We start from the raw sequence: 14,625 nt of genomic DNA, 5'->3' as shown, positions 1-14,625 counted from the left end.
GACCTGTTTTCTTTTTTCTAGTTATTGTCTAAATTGAAAAGAGATTCTGTAAATCTGTTCTTTTAGCTGTTGCTATTTGTAGCTGATATTGTATCAAATCCCAGAGATTTATATACATGTTTGCAAAAAAAATGATGTCAGAACAATTTCTAAATAACATCTCATAAATAATGTATTTTGCAAATATTCAACAAAATGGTAAGGTGTATTTACTTATCCTTAGCCCTCCTTAGCCTTGATGATCTCTAGCTCAGCCAAAGTCCCCATAGTTTACCAGTAGATTTTGCCGGCAAATGACACTGGAATCTTCCATCAGCAAGTTTCTAATATTGTAATTATTGATATCTTGATGCTATTTAGAAAAAGAGATTAATATTGTGTTTTGCTCCTTAACACCTTATTACTTTGAACTGGAAATTACTTTGAATTTTGAAAGATGATGACAGCAATGAGCCATGTCACTGGATTAGGAAGGCAGATTTCTTTTATTAGAGGAAAGAATTCTCACATCAAAACTAGGCTGACCTTTAAAAAGTTTACTTTCAAAATGGAAGTAAGGATCCTGAAACCTTGCATAGTGCTTGTAATACAAAAGGTATGATTTTACTTCCAGACCTCAAGAGAATTGAGAAGCAGATTAGAGACTCCAGGAAGGGCAAAGGGATTTTTTTTTATTAGATTCACATGTGACTTGACTAATCTGGAAGGAATTAGAAGGCTATAGAGAAGACCTTCCAAACATGCATAGAATTATGCTATTTAGCTCTTGTAGGCAGAACTAGGATTAATAAATAGAAGTTACAAAGATACAAATTTAATTTTGATAGTAGAGGGAAAAAAACTTAACAACTGCCACTATCCAAAAATGGGGGACATTGTGATATAGTAGGTTCTCCCAATTGGAAGTCTTCAACCAAGACTGGATGACCATGAGTAGAGGTTTTACAGTGGAAATCCTTTTGGAGGGTGTTGGAACTATGGGTCCACAGGTACTTTCCCATGCTAATACACTATGGTTCTTTAATTTTTGCTCTCTCTTTCCATCTTGCTGTTATGCCTGTGAAAGCATCTCATTCTAATTCTGTCCCTTCAATAACCTTGTGACTGGATCCTTTCCTGGTTTCCTGTCCATAACTGGATCTAAGGTTTGGTAATCAGAGATCTGACCCAGGCACTGAAATTTAGAGGGGCACCATGAGAAGGTCAACAGACCATTTGGCAACTGGCAACAGATGTGAAAACAGCTGGAACACCAAGGACATTTTACTCCTGTTTCCCAAACAATTTGTCTAATGAGGCAGGGGGTTTCTTCCTGCTTGGCCCTAACTTCTTCTAGCTAGACTTTCAATAACTTTCTTATTTACACAAGAATATCCCAGCAAAACTAGTTGGAGGCAAAGCATTCTCCTACAAGATTCTGCTTCAAAGTTTACAGACATCTATGTTATGAGCTGGGTTAGCAAAGGGAGCCTAAAACGTGAAACCTACAGATGTGTGAAAAACATTATTATAAAGCATTTTTGCCTCACTGGTCACCAAACCTGAAGTGAATAGGATTCTGCTGCAAATACAGAACAACAACAACAACAAAACGCAAACCACATTCTTCCTAAATCCCAACATCTAAGACCAACAGACAGGCAGCTTACCAAAATAGCACTAAAAGCTTCACATTCCAGGGTTATTGTGAATTCAAATGATATAATAATTGTAAAGAACCTGAAACATAGTAAGCCCTATATAAATGCTAGTTATTATTTTCAGTGATCCTCCTAAGACACTCAAGAATGGAATTAAAGCATCCCAGAGGTATGATAGATTTGGAATCTTAGGAGGCAAGACTGATAATTTGGGACAAAAACTGAAAAAGCCATACTTACATTTTAATAGTCCCTAACTACCTTATTCCTGCACTATGAGATTTACCCTTCCTCCCTTAACATTCTGGCCTCCACTGTTCTTCAGGGCATGGCCCCTCTGCCAGGCAAAACAACTCAAATCTTATTTTGCTTCTGTTTTGCCAAGGAAAATGATCTTTCGACCAGAGAAGAAGGAATCAAAATCATCAACAGAGAGCATCCAGGCTTCCTTGGCTTCCTTCAAGTCTCAGTTAAAATCCCATTTTATGCAAGAAGCCTTTTTGGATCCTCATTAACTAAGTTCTGTTTCTCTAAGATTATTTACAACTTAATCTGTCTGTTCATTATGTGCTTTCTATTTGTCCTCTTTGTATATACTTGTTGGCATGTTGATCTCTCCCATTTGACTGTGTGCTCCTTGAGAGTAGAAACTGTCTCTTGCCTTTCTTTTGACTCCTAAAAAAGAAAGAGGAGCACTGGCACATAATAGGCACTAATATTGATTTAGCTTTGTGCCCAAACTAAGGGTCATGTAAAAAATAGACTCGAATCCAGGACTTCAATCCCCAGAAGCCCTTGCTCCACTTCCCCAGAATGCTTTGTAATCTCACCTGGGCCGAGAGCGAGATGGGGTATTTAAACCTGGTTGTGAATAGGCTCGGCCTCTTTTGGACTTCCATTTTGGAGCAGACACATCTCTTCCATGATGTGAAGTTATCCTGTCTAGGCCTCTCTGACCTAGGCATGCGCTTTCTTATTCTGTATTTTCTTTAATCCTTAACCTTTAATAAACCTCATAAAAATATAATACTCCTTGCAGAGAGAAACTAATTTCTACCTGCCTCAGTTTTCCTAAATTTTAATCTTTACAGTTTGGCGTAACAACTTCGGGAAAACGAAATACTATCAATCTTATTCTATCAATCTGATTCTTTTACTGATCTTTAGTTCAGCCTTTAATAGCTACTGCCTAGAAAATTTTTAAGCCACACTTCTCCCTGCCTGCCACCGCCATCTGCTACTCCCTGCCTGCATGCATCCTTGTCTGCAGCCCCCACTCCAGGCTCCAGACCTGTTTGCAGATTGCAGCTCACCTGCCCACCCTGGCTGCCCGCTCCAGCTCCCGGCTCTGCTTGCCTGCTTTCCTGTCATTCCTGGCCTACCCCAGTGCTCTCTCTAGCACACCCAGTCCCTGTTTAACCCAGATTGCAATCACCTGGTGACCTGCATGCCCAACAAACTCTAGCCTTGGAGCAGATCTGCTCATCACTCAAGACTCATTCTATCAGCTGGTAACAAATGGCGGGGGTATTGGCTCCACATGGGTGGATCTGAGTGTAGGAGGGGAGAGACAAGAGGGAAAGAAGAAAGGTTTTTTACAAGCAGGAACTTAAAAGCAGTGGCTATTTTACAAGGATATCTTTTAGTTGCATTGATCCTTTTATTGACTTCACCTGTGTTCCTTTTAGCTAACTTTGGGAAAAAAACTCTGCTTCTCAGCAAACTGAAAGCCAAGCCTAAAGACATGTGGTCCTGGGTTAAAATCTGGCTTCAGATACTTCCTAGCTGTGGGGCCCTGGATGGGTCCCTTAACCTCCATTGCCTACCCCTTACCACTCTGCCTTCTGACAATAGACATTTAAATGGATAATAACCCAAGGAACTTAAGGACTGGAGGTTATATATTCTAAGGCATTTCAGACTCCAATGGTTATAAAAAATCTCTGTATTCTATTGCATTTTACTGTTTGTTTTGTTTAAGAATTAACTTTGTGATTTTAAGTTCATATATTACTGAATTCAATATTATTCTGTTATACTGTTCATTTTAATGTACTGGGTTAACTACTGTTAAATTCTTTTGTTTTTCCCCTATAACCATGCTGAACAAAGATTATTGAATAAGCCCATATATGAAAAAACAGCTTTTTTCTATTTTTGCCTTTGTAAATTGTCACATAGAGGATAGATGGACTTCATCAGAACTGGTTACAATTGCTATCACAACCTTTGGAAAATTTAATGTGCTGAATATCTCAATTGATTTTAAGGGTTTTTTAAATATGATTTTTGGAATTTTTTTAACAATCTGGTCATTTTTGCCTGCCCCTACCATGAGGTAAGGCCCATAGCTGAAGTGAAATACAATTATAACTCCCAACCTTCTCGCATTTCTAAATATGTGAATGGAAGTTGGGGCAGTTAATCTCAGGGCATTTGTATCCCTAAAAAAAGCCTCCAAAAAAAAGGAGCACCCTTTATTTATACTCTTCAGCTCACTATTTTACTTCCACCAGAATGATATATAGATTTCTTGATTATGTTCTTAACCCAAGATGAGTTTTACTTTGTTTAAAAATATGTTTAAATACCAAGGTTGAAAGATTGCTATGTTTGTAAAAAAAATTGTGACAAATATCCATCAAGATATTTGAGAGCCATTGCACAGAGCCAAAGAAAAAGCCAATCCAGGATGGATTGATGCACTTCTAAGCCAATACAAAGTTCTAGAACCTAGTGTGAAGACTCGAGGTTACTGTGTTTAACATTGTTAGACGTAGACTTTCCTTGTGTCCACACTCACTCTGAAATTACTCACAGATGAGTATCTCAACCTTGACTCCTATAATCTGGTTCCCTTTTCTGTCTTTCATAGTGTGGTACCTTTCGGTAGTCCTGGCTATTGATTGGGTAAATGCATCATTGCTTAGATCATTTTGATTGGGCCCTGATTCAAGGACCTGTTATAGATTTATTTTTCTTTTTACTTGGAATTTTTACACATAAGACTTTGATAGTCTATATTTTCATCCAGAAATTTTTCTTTTTTATTTGGATTTTCTGATATCTTTTTAATATCTCTTGCCAATTGATTCATATACCTCATACCTCAGCCATGCATCCCTAAATGATCGTGCATTTTTCAATCACCCACAACACAGGGAAATGTAAAAAAATATTATTATTTAAATTGCAAAGTTTACATTCTTTTTGAGAAGAATTTTAGGTAAAGAAAGATGCAACCTCTCTGAATCCAGAAACTGAACTATTGAAGATACCATGAAGAAACCTCCAGACCACAAAGTGCACAAAAATGAACTTTGGGTGTGGTTTATTGAACATTTATTTGTATGTATACTTTCATACAGTCCCAAAGGGGACTTCCCCCTAACTGACTTTTTGTCAACGCGACCAGCAATTATTGGTTTTGTTTTTTTCCCCCTTATCCTCACATTATCATAATCTTTAAGTTGATTATGTTTTCATGATCCTTTTGGGGAAAAAATTAATTTTTTTCAAAAAATGATCACACGGAGAAATGTGAAAAATAGACTTGAATCCAGGACTTCAATCCCCAGAAGCCCTTGCTCCACTTCCCCAGAATGCTTTGTAATCTCACCTGGGATGAGAGCGAGATGGGGTATTTAAACCTGGTTGTGAATAGGCTCGGCCTCTTTTGGACTTCCATTTTGGAGCAGACGCGTCTCTTCCATGATGTGAGGTTATCGTGTCTAGGCCTCTCTGACCTAGGCATGTGCTTTCTTATTCTGTATTTTCTTTAATCCTTAACCTTTAATAAATCTCATAAAAATATAATACTCCTTGCAGAGAGAAACTAATTTCTACCTGCCTCAGTCTCCCCTAAAATTTTAACTGTTACAGTCATCAGTGACAGAAAAATTGTCATTGATAAATTCAAGACACCTAACCCAGATGAATTCTATGCTAGGACACTAAAAGTCCTGATAGACAGGATTCTGTCGGTGATAGATGTTCTGTGGGGTTAGAAAAGGAAAATGTGTTCCCAATCTAGTTCATCTAGATTTTAGCAAAGCATTGGACAAGTATCTCATGCTAATCTTATTGGAGGAAATAGAAAAATGTAGGCTTGTTGATAAGATAGTGTTGGGGATTTGAAATTATTTGAACGGGCAAAGCCATTAATGTTTGGATATCAATCTGAAAGGAATTTTCAGTTATACTATTAAACACTTTTGTCCATAGAATTCAGCATTTAAAAAAAAAACCTTAAAAACGATCAGTTCTTTCATTTTACTAATGAGGAAAATGAAACACAAAGCAGACAGGGTAGTGATTTGCCCAAAAGGCATATAGCTAGCAAATATTTGTTATATATTTGATTTTTACCGAGAATGAGTTCTGTGCCCTTGAAACATACATATACACACATATGTAGCATGCACATTTAAGAATACACATGAATACATGTTAAATATATGTTATATGTATATAGCATATAAAAAAACATATGGCATCACTACAAAAATTTACCATGTGTCAGGGCTTAAAAATTTCATGAAGAAATTTAAAAAAGAGGTAATATTAATCCTTTATGAACTTCAATTAAATAAAATTATATTAAATAAAAAACATTTAGAAATGGTGAAAAATCAACTAGAAGCTAAATAATTGATCATAAAAATCATGGTTCAAAGAACAAAATCAGAAATAATAGGAAATTCATTAAAGATAATGGCAACAATGAGACAACATAGCAAAATTTTTAGGGGCAGTTAAGTTACAAAGATTAGAATGCCAGACCTGGGGGGCAGCTGGATAGCTCAGTGGATTGAGAGCCAGGCCTAGAGATGGGAGGTCCTAGGTTCAAATCTGGCCTCAGCCACTTCCTAGCTGTGTGACCCTGGGCAAGTCACTTAACCCCCATTGCCCAGCCCTTACCACTCTTCTGCCTTGGAGCCAATACACAGTATTGACTCCAAGATGGAAGGTAAGGGTTTAAAAAAAAAAAGAATGCCAGACCTAGAGTCAAGAAGACCTGAATTCAAATCCAGTCTCAGACATTTAGAACTTGTATTCTGGGAAAATCACAATCTTTCTTTGATTCAGTTTCCTCATCTAAAAAATGGACTTAATAATAGCTCTTACCTCCCTGGGTTGTTGTGAACATCAAATGAGATAATAATTGTAAAGTGCTTAGTACTGTGCCTGGTACAGAATAAGAATAAGTGCTATATATAATTATTATTTTGAATGCATCTAAAGCAGTTTTAAGGGTAAAGTTATATTCCTAAATGCTTTCATGAATAAAAGAAATAAATATGAGTATGCAAGTGAAAGAAAACAAGAAAACCAAAAATTAAAAAACAAACACCAAAATAGAAATCCTAAAAAAAATAGATTAATTAAAATCCAGGAAATAATTGAATTAATAAAACCTTAAAAAAAACACACAAAAAAGATAACCTATTAGCAAAACTGAGTAAAAGAGAACCAAATTATCAGTATCAAATTTCAATGAACATTCTCAACAAATTTAAAAATATAGTATATCATAGAAACTATTTTACTCAGTTTTGTGCCAACAAAATCAGTGACTTAAATGAAGTGGATGGATATTTACACAAACGAAAAATACTCATATTAACAGAACAAGAAATAGAGAATCTAAACAATTTGATCACAGAAAGAGAAACTGAGTGTTAGGATGAAAATTCTCTGGACACCATATATTTATTTATAATTGTTTATTAGATAGTGAAATTGGGTTGGAGAGAGAAAAAGCACATAATCACATGGCCGGTTGCCTAGCTAATCTGAATTTGTGTCTCATGGCTAATTTCGTATGTTCTTGACCCCCAATTTATAATCCATGTGACATCATTCCTTCTGGATCTCCCTGGTTGGACAGACCCAACTTTGGGCCAGGTCAGAGACCAGAACTCTGGACTGTTATTATGATATATATAATATGTTATTATGTGTCAGTTGGCAAATTGCCCCTTAGAACTCTGACTCAACCAGCTCAGGAAAGATTCTATGTCTCAAGTCCTGTCAATCATTCTCTTGCTACTTTTACTTTGCTACAGTACACAAGGAGTCTTGTGGGACACTGTTTAAGTGTCCTCTGCAATGCCAAGGACCCAGAGGCTTTTCCTTACACAGATAAGCGGCAAATCTCAAATTCCCGACCCAATCAAAGGGTGGGGGATGAGACCAAAATGGATTTTCAAAAATTTCCTTTTAGAAAGAAAAGAGGGATATAATTTATATTAACACAATTCCCCCTCTAACATGTTATTCTCCCCAATGAATCATCCCATATGTAATATCTATGTATTTCAGGATTGTCTCACTAGGATGCATAAGAACGCAAAGATATTATACATTTCATGGAGGGCTGACTACATTTGGTTGTATCTTAACATATTGATAAATAATTGATAGACACATTGATAAGGAGCCATTGGGGGCACAAGGGTTTCACAATAACAATAAAATAACAACACATGAGAAGGAGAGAAGTGAACAGAGGGCCCAAACTTCCATAGTCCAAACCATTATATCCAAAGATTCATGACGTAGTGTTTGATTTCTAGGGACATCCTCTATTGTTGTCATCTTTTTTAGTCCATCTGGAAGCTTGAAAGTTCTTACAGCATCTTCTCCAGGAGATCTACTTTTCTGGTCCAGTTTATTAGTGATGCTTTTCCCTAAAATTTCTTTTAAAAAAATCTTAGTTATAGACCTTTAGGATAACTTCACAATCCACCCTCAGGAGGATGAGATCTAATCTTACATACATAACCTGATGGTAACACAAAATAATGTTCCAATACAATAAACATTCTTTTACAACAACAATAGACTTTGAAAAGGATGTACAACTGGGCTACTAATATAAGAATGCATTAAGTAATATATGAATCATCTCTCCCAAAAATAAGAGGAAAAATATATACATAAATAAAAATTATAACAAGTCTGATACAGATTCAAGGTATAGTGGAGGTAGTTTATATTCTACAAGCATGTAGGTCAGATGCAACAATATCGTACTTATCCATCATTTGCCATGACTAAAGAAAGTTTTCATGCCAAAGAAGAGTGACAGAAGTCTGACAAAAAGGAAAATGTGGTCCCCTAGTCTGATTTCTACTCTATACAAGAGTCATAGCGATAGCAAGCTGAAGAAAGAGCCAAATAAGGATAGTTTCATGTCTTGCAGTCTCGTGTCTTACAGGCTGAGTCAGATATCTCAGAACTTTGCCAAACAGTCACTTTTCCAATCCCTGACTTTGGCACTGACATTTATATTCCCTCCAGTGGTTGTTGAAATACATGATCATCTGTTTTGTTTTTTTTTAATCGGCATTAACCAGTGGCTTGTTAACAGTCCTTTTATAATTTTCCTGGAATCAGACTCAAATATCAGTTATAGTCCCATAAGATTTAACAACCAATGGCAGGTCTCAGTAATCTAAGTTTTGAGGTATGTCGTGTTGTCAGGGCAGTTAAACACTTTAACTGATTCTTCAGTAATAAATACCAGGTATAATTCTATAAACTCAAGTTTAAAAGATCATACTTAAAACTAACAAAATAGATCATTTCTCAAAACCCATTAAACAATATTAAAAAATTAAAAAATACAGATTGAAAAAATACATTAAAAATACCAATTGATTACTTAAAAGTTAAATCAATTATATCTTTTAAATAGTCATAATTCTCAGTATGCATATACATACATTTTTCCCCTGCTAAAAGCTTGGCATAGATATTAATACAACAATTAAGGCTAAGTCTGAAATGGACAAAAATCCTGTAATTAAAAAGGCCCAATTTGCCACAGTTACTAACAAATCTGAGTCCTGGGAGACTCCATTATGCACCATCAGATGTCACATGAGTCTCTAACACGATTTGTTGAGTCTTATTCAAAAATTTTTGAAGCTTTTGGACATTTGTAACAATTTCACCAATCTATTTATGTAAGAACAACAAGATTGATTAATAAGAGCAGGGGCACCCTGAGAAGCCTCTGTAAGCATATCCAGATGTGTGTAGTGGTGGTCTAGTAATTATTTAAGAGACTGAGAAGCCATCAATTACAATGTAGTGTTTTATTTAATATTTTCTTTTTTTTCTTTTAAATAGCACTTAATTTTTTCACTAAAAAATTTAAAAATATTTTTCCATGGTTAGATGATTTATTTTCTCTCCCTCCCCTCTAATGTAGTGTTTTATTGAAAGAGTGAGAAAGGGTTTGAGAGTGGGAAAGAAATCTAGGGGAAAATACCTCAAGTCCTTGACCTGGTCCAGATTCAGTTGGAACACACTCTAATGATACAGATTCCTAGAGCACTTCCTTGTCAATTAGAGGTTCTAATTTACATATCTGCAAACACTCTGTTTTACAGGTACCACATGCCTATCTGCGTTCTGAGTGAATATGCAGAAAGAACCTCTAACAGAACCCTGACCAGTGTTCCAACAGAAATAGATTTAGCTAGAAATATCTTACATTTATCTACTTCTCTGAAAATACTGAGGGTTATACGACGTGTTCCTCCTTCTTGGTAAGAGTGGGAGATGAAAGTTGCTTAAATTTTCTAAACTCTAAAGCATCCACTCTACTAGATATCCTGGTACTTGCTATTGATGGCTCAAAAGAGACCAGATTTTCAATCTTATTAACAATGTATTGTCCATATACACTCTTTTGTATATTGTCTTGTCCAATTCACTTCAAACATTAATTTAATTTCTAATAAAAATCAACTAACAAATTGTATCTAAACATGTCTACATTTGAGTATAATCATTCTTGTCCAAAGTATACATTTTGGCAACAATCAACATATTACAATATAGTCATGAATTCAGAAATTATTTTAAAAATATTCCAAACAATACATATTCCATTTAAAATTTACAAATTTCAAATTTCTTATTCCCAATGTCATTACATTTTTTTGGTGCTCTCTTCAGTAGCATGTATACAAAAATAACATTTTACATTTTTATTTGTAAACACAACAATGTTGATTATATGGAATCTTCTTAATATTGCACATTACATTGCATTAAAACCTCACTTTTCATTAAACAGCCAGCAAAAAGTAGGCCAATCAGGCTAACTACCCATTTCATTTCAATCCTGTAATAAAGAGCTATTCTGGGGTTTCTATTAATTAATACTAGATGACTAATGGATCAAAGCTTTTCCTACCCTCCACCTTTCACCTCCCAGTTTCCTCCCTCTCCCTCCCCCATCTTCTTCAAGTCACTCAGGGTAAACTATGAGATTTCATAGGAAATACTCTTCTTCCTTCCTTTCTCAAATAAGGAGGTTTAGTGAGGAAGACAGGAAAAGGATAGATGAGGTAAGAGGGATAGGCTTTTCCCTATTCTCTACAATGAAGGTTAGGAGAATATTGGGGAAATGGCAATCAATCACTACTGGGGACAGTCAGAGAGTTTGGAAGACAATTATTTTCCTTCTTTCTTCTTTTATCCAGTCAGACAAATGTCAGTCAGTCAGCAAAAGCTTCAGGGTCTTCACCATCAGCCACAAGCAGCTAAATTTAGTCTAAAAGCCAGAAACCCCAGCTTCTTCTCCACCACTCTGTCAGAAGCCACAAAGGTCTCTCAGCCTAGGTCAGAAGTAAGTTCACCCCAGTTCAGCTGCTGGCTTGGCTCCAACTTTTTCCAGTAACATTCCAAATGGAATGTTATCTTTTGATTGTCAGATGATGTCCTTTGCATGCATGTATATTCTCTTCCACAATCCCCAACTTCAGTTTACTTAAATAACAAACATTTTAGGCATGTTCAAACATTCAAATCTCTAACCAAAAGAAAAAATAAAACTTCGAACCATTGTTCATTTTAAATCTTAGTGGGAACATATAGCTTTCTCACTACTAAAAGAGGATAGAAGCCTTCTGGAATTAACTGATCCCTTTTACATTCACTTTACTTAGTTCCGCAAGTACATTCCAGAATCATTTGTGATTTTCCAAAGACACATGCATCAACCTTAAAAATAACACCTTCTAATTATGGGATCAAAATATCCCTTTCTGTCCTTCTCTTTCATGTTCTCTCTGCTGACTATCAGAGGAAAAAGAAGGAACAGTATTGAACAAATCTTTTCCAGCCTCTGTCTTCTAGAAACAGCAGAGAACAAAATGCAAAATTTCTTCTCACTTAGCAAAATTATATTAAAGTTTATGAAACTCAAAGTCCACACAGAAGTGTTCTTTTTGAATTTCCTAAACACGTCCTCTGGTCTGTCCACTCCTCCATTTTAATGGAGTAGAGAGAGAGACAGGACCTCATCAATCAGAGGTTTTCTTCCCCCCAAACCCTCCTCACTGTGCAGGCACAACACAAAACACACTTACAACACAGACAGACAACACAAATAGTTAAAAGCATGCTTCAGCAGTGTTCCCGAGAACAGCAGGTTCTACAGCCTCATTCTTCAGACTTCAGCAGAACTTTACATAAACTAATTATTTCCCCTTTACTAGAGTATCAGCCTAGTCTCATCTAGCATCTTCAAAGCCTGGTTGAAGGCATATAATTCACAGGTTTGAGCTGACCAGGCCTCTGGAGGGTGGCCTCTGTTCAATAGAGGCTCTTTGTTTCCCTCAATTATCACATAGTCTTTTCTTCTTTTTCCATCTAAGACTCATGAGGACTCATTGGCAAATAGGCTGACTTCCGCAGGTAGGGGAGACTCTTGCTCATATTTCACTTCTATTGGCTGGGTGATGGGAACAGGAAAATTCTCTTTTACCCCAGTCACCATAGGTCTCACTTTACAAAGCTTAGCCTCTGGAGTCAGCACAATAAGGGATAATCCATCTGGCCTGGTCTCTGTCAGGAAAGTGGACTCTGCCTGATCTTCCACTTTCAATGTTAGCAAGGGCTCCAGGTGGGAGTCAAAAAACAGACTCTGACTCCTTTGGTCCCCAGTCTTTGTGTGAGAGGGAAGCCTCTGTTCTCTCAGTTGTTTGGGACTATGTTTTTTCCAAGTAACCTACTCCCCAACTATAGCACATAGTGGGGGCACAAGTGGCCTATGGAGGCCTTCCAAATTGAAGGCTCCATTCTTTCTTTTTTATGAACACCTGTAACAATTCCAGATTTTCCATTTTCTAGGGCTTTCCACTGATGTCTGGCCCTGCCTTTATAAAATAGGTCTTTAAGAGACCTTTGTCCAAAAGGCTCAGTCAGATCCCCACCAGAATACTTGCTAAATGCCTCTCTCAATCTCTTGTCAACTTCAGTGGGAGTCTCATCCTCTCTTTGCTTAGTCTCATAGACTTTATTCAGATTCTGCCCCTGGGGCATTGTTGTTCTTACTCCCAGAATGATTGTCTTTCTGGGATCCCTCCACCTAAGAGTAAATTTCACTGATCCTTCCCTAACTGTTCAAACTCCCCACTGAGGGATCTGTGAGAATCAGGAGGTGGGATTATAATCTCCTCAAATTGGGGTGCAACAGCTGCTTGTGAAGTAGGAGGTGGTACTGGTACTGAGAAAACAGGAGCAGAATGAGCTGGCAATCAGGAATGGGAGGAGAAGCCAAAGAAGGGGAAGGGAGGACCTCAAGCAGGTCTTGGATCCTCTCCTCCTCTGGCCCCAATTGTGAGTCCTTCTCTTTCTCTCCCTTTTCTGCCTCTGCCACTGTTCCTGTTGCCTCTGCTATTGCTTCCCCTGTCCCTTCAGACTCATTATTTAACACAGAGGTCTCCACCTTGGAGAGAGCCAGAGAGCTGCATTTGTCAGCTCCTCCTTGTTCCTAATCTTCTCCTAAAGATGGCCAAATATAATTTTTCAAAGCCTTAGCTGTCAGAAGTTCCAAATCGGGGTCACAAAATATTGTTCTGTCAATTTCTGTTCCTGACCAAACCCAGTATTTAATAAGAATTCTCCCGCAATAAGCTGCTTCAGACTATTGGCAAGGGTGAGTTTGGAGACTATTGAGGTAACAAAGTCGCTGTGGGGGCATTAAGAACAACGCCACTGTGCAGGTCTCTGTCATGACGCAGCTGCAGGACAACAACCTGGTGCATCTCCTTGAGGTGACTGTGGCGGAGAAGGGTGACCTCTACATCCTCACTGAGTACCTGGTGGACTACCTACCATCTGGGGGCGGTCAGTGCTGGGTGGAGATTGCCTCCTCAAGTTCTCCCTGGATGTGTTTGAGGTTTGATGGAATACCTGGAGGCCAACTGCTATGTGCGCAGGGACCTGGTGTCTGAAGACAGCATTGCCAAGGTCAGTGACTTTGGCCTTACCAAAGAGGCCTCCTGCACCCAGAACACGGGGAAACTGCTGGTCAAGTGAACTGCCCCTGAGAGAGAAGAATTCTCCATCAAATCTAATGTGTAGAGTTCTGGGATACTTCTCTGGGTTTTTCCTTCAGCTGAGTGCCTTATCAGAGAATCCCCTTGAAGAGTGTGCTCCAGAGAGTGGAGAAGGGCTACAAGATGGAAGCACCACATGGCTGCCTGAACCCCATCTACCAGGTGATGAGGAATTGCTGGCATCTGGATGCTGCCAACTGGCCCTCCTTCCTGCAGCTTAGGGAAAAGATAGAACATATCAAAGCCTATGAGCTGCACCTGTGAATGCCTGGGTGAAAGTGAGGGCACCCTGGCCCACCTTCTTCAATCCCCTTGGCTCCCCTGGGCACAGAGACTGAGGTGCTATTGAGGACTGGACCAGCTCAGGCTGAAGCACCCCATCCAAAGACTGTGCATCTCTCCCTGTCCCCCCTCCCCGCCCTGCTACCATGCTGCTGGAGGGGCCTGGTGGGAGGTCTCAGCCCTGGGAGAATGGGGAGCAGCTGGGGGGCCTTCATTCCAAAGTGATGTGTCGTGGCTTCTCCCTGGCCCCTCTCCTGCTGCCCCAGCTCTGTCCTCTCAGTACCCCTACTAGTCCTCCTTTCTCCACCACAGGATTGTCCATCTTGGCCTGTCCCTCT

General features: G+C 38.2%; 1 pseudogene; it reads left to right on the top strand.

The window, feature by feature from the left end:
- Window positions 1–923: 923 nt before the first annotated feature.
- LOC100027657 (tyrosine-protein kinase CSK-like) lies at window positions 924–14,269 on the top strand (annotated as a pseudogene).
- Window positions 14,270–14,625: the final 356 nt, after the last annotated feature.

This window comes from Monodelphis domestica, chromosome 4 (assembly GCF_027887165.1).
Source record: "Monodelphis domestica isolate mMonDom1 chromosome 4, mMonDom1.pri, whole genome shotgun sequence".
Lineage (NCBI taxonomy): Eukaryota > Metazoa > Chordata > Mammalia > Didelphimorphia > Didelphidae > Monodelphis > Monodelphis domestica.
Note: the sequence above shows the minus strand (reverse complement) of the source record. Positions and strands in the feature narration are given on the sequence as shown.